The following is a 3067-nucleotide window of genomic DNA, read 5'->3' as shown; positions in this document are numbered from 1 at the left end:
AAAGGAAAACCCAAAACACACGAATCATCAGATCTCTCATTTATTTATTCCAGACGCAGTCTGTAGAATCCGAAGACGCTCAAAGCCCAAATTAAGTTTGTCAAGAGTTACTTTCAAAGACAAACTAAGGTCCTGCTGCAGGTGAATTTACTCCTGATCCTCCTAATAAAAACATAAAAAAATAAATAAAATGTCCTAACCAAATAAATAATAATAAAAAATAAATAAATAAATAAAATGTCCTAACCAATTAAATAATAATAAAAAAAGAAAAATAATAATAAAATGTCCTGATTAAATAAATAATAATAAAAAATACATAAATAAATAAAATGTCCTAATCAAATAAATAATAATAATAAAATAAAATAAAATCATGTCCAAGTTTTTTTTTTCTAAACAACATAAGAACATGATAAACATCTTTGTACAATACAACTTGAACAAGTTGTAATAAAATATCAAATCTTCATGAATAAGATAGCGACTTAGATCATCCACTGACTAAGACTTTGACCAAACGAACGCACAGATAAATAGTTGGTTTATTTGATTTAAGGGGCCAAAAAAGAAGTTGGACGTTGGCACAACGCCGGCTTGTTAACGAGCAGCTTTTACAGTGAGCAGTTCAGCACATGGAGTTTATCTTGCTTTTCATTCCTCTGGTTCCGGGACTACTTCCCCATTCTAATAAATTCGACCATTAAAACCAACTTTTTAGACAGTTTCAGAGGCAGATATCATATAAGGAGTGTTGCTCACAAGATGGCGCCCTTGTCCCGAGACTGCGTGAACTAAACTTAGTTTAAATATTACATACATATATTAAAGTATAACATAAGAGGCACGTTCATAAATTTAGCCATTTGTAATACTTTTTATAATTGTTTTGGGACATATCTCACAGATTTATGCATCTTATAATTTTTCAGTTAAAGTTAAAGTTAAACGACACTTACCAAACAACCCGCTGACACACTGTGGGAAGTTAACTTTTGTTGCTATTTTCGCCTGAAGTTTCTGATGCAATTTGAAGAAAAGTATTATATCTGATTGCACGTGAAGGCAGCTGAGCTCGTCTGTTCGGGGAAGATAAAATTTCATAAACTCATAAACCTGTTTACTCCAAAATGAACATTTCACAGAACATCTGCGAACTTTCCCATGAGCTCAGTTTAAAGGATAACCCACAAAACTGTTTTATAACAAGTATAAAATGTATATTTTAATTCTAAAAGTAGCTAAACATGTCAGAAGTAACCCACAAAACTTATATAACAAGTATAAAATGTACATTTTAATTCTAAAAGCAGCTAAACATGTCAGAAGTAACCCACAAAACTTATATAACAAGTATAAAATGTATATTTTAATTCTAAAAGTAGCTAAACATGTCAGAAGTAACCCACAAAACTTATATAACAAGTATAAAATGTATATTTTAATTCTAAAAGCAGCTAAACATGTCAGAAGTTCAGTCTTATGAACCAAGTCGTGAGAACTGGTTATGACATGGCTTTATTTTTCTGGTGAAACCTCCTCAGTGTGACCTCATCGATAAGGAAGTGATGACGGGCACTTAATCGAACACCTGACGTCACCTTTCAGCTGACGCCCGTATTGACCGATAATTTGAATTCTTAACATTAATTAATGTATTATCTGTTGTTATCTATTTGTAAACAGAGGAATGTAAAGTTTGCTTTGGGTTGGGCGTCATCTGAACTTTCGCCCCGAGCTGTTCACAAAGCAACAGGTGCGTCCACGGAGCCTGGTTACAGGGCCGGCCCAAGCCTTTATGGGGCCTTAAGCAGAATTTCATTTGGGGCCCCCCTACCACCACCTCAGCTCCAGATGCCTCATTATTCCACAGGCTACACTGTTCTGTGTGTAACGGACCCAGAGTCATCAGCATTATTTGTGATCCTCTTACATTATACAGGTGTCATTCTTGTTTTTAACCTTAAAGGGATAGCAAACTCATAAATATGTTTTAAAGGTGGGGTATGAGATGTTTTCTGGAGCATTTTTTATCATATTGTCTGAAAACCTCCTCATGACCCCATTGCACCCACTAAAATAGAATGTTTGGAGAAAAAAAAAATATATTTTAGTCCACTGTAGAGGGTGTAGCAAGAGGAAATGTCTGACCAATAGAAGTAATGATGAGAGTTACTTCTATTGGATTCTGACCCGCCAATCAACCGTCAGCCCCCCCCTCCCCCCCCCCCTGCGGTTTCGAGGGGTGGGCTGAAGGGAGGCAAGGTTGTGTATTTTCAAAAATATAGCTTGCAGGAACCGTTTTTTCCAAGATCTCAGACCCCACCTTTAATTAACTTCTACATAAAGAGTGATGTATAAGTATGGCTCATTAATTTAACTATTTGAAAGTAACATCAGCAGGCTGGAGACGGCATTTATAGTAAACACGTTAAATAGTTTCATTTCTTTTCAGATGTGCAAATGTCCAAATACAAAATAGAAGCAAATGACATTCACATTATCTTACAGAAAAATAAAGTCGTAATCAAATGAAATACTTAATAATAAATACAATACTTAAATAATTTTGCCCACGGTGGCAGCAGCCAACAGGAGGCATAAATAACCTAGTATTAGTATTTTGTCTAAATTAAAAACATTTTCTGGTGTAATACAATTTCGTTTAAATTATTCAATGTTATTTTAATTTCGTGTATATATTTACTTTTTTATCACAACGTCTCGGTGCTCTCTGGGGCCCCCTGGTGGCGTGGGGGCCCTAAGCGACCGCATAGGTGGCATATGCCTTGGGCCGGCTCTGCTGGTTACTCATAGGCGCGGTGCATAAATCGTGTTTTCTCAGGTTGGATCTGGGTAACATTGACGAAAAGTTGCCAGATTTGAACACGTAACCATTAAATCGACCACAGCGAGGGGTTTGTAATTCATGTACACCTGCACTTAAAATTTCTAATATACCTTTTTTGACATGTAAGGACATTCTTTATTTCACGGACAACCTGGACTCTGATGTTTCTGATGTCATTAATCTTGTAGATCATTTTGAGTAGATATTTTATCCATA

This window comes from Odontesthes bonariensis, chromosome 7 (assembly GCF_027942865.1).
Source record: "Odontesthes bonariensis isolate fOdoBon6 chromosome 7, fOdoBon6.hap1, whole genome shotgun sequence".
NCBI classification, from domain to species: domain Eukaryota; kingdom Metazoa; phylum Chordata; class Actinopteri; order Atheriniformes; family Atherinopsidae; genus Odontesthes; species Odontesthes bonariensis.
The sequence above is the reverse complement of the archived record's forward strand: the minus strand, read 5'-3'. Positions refer to the sequence as shown.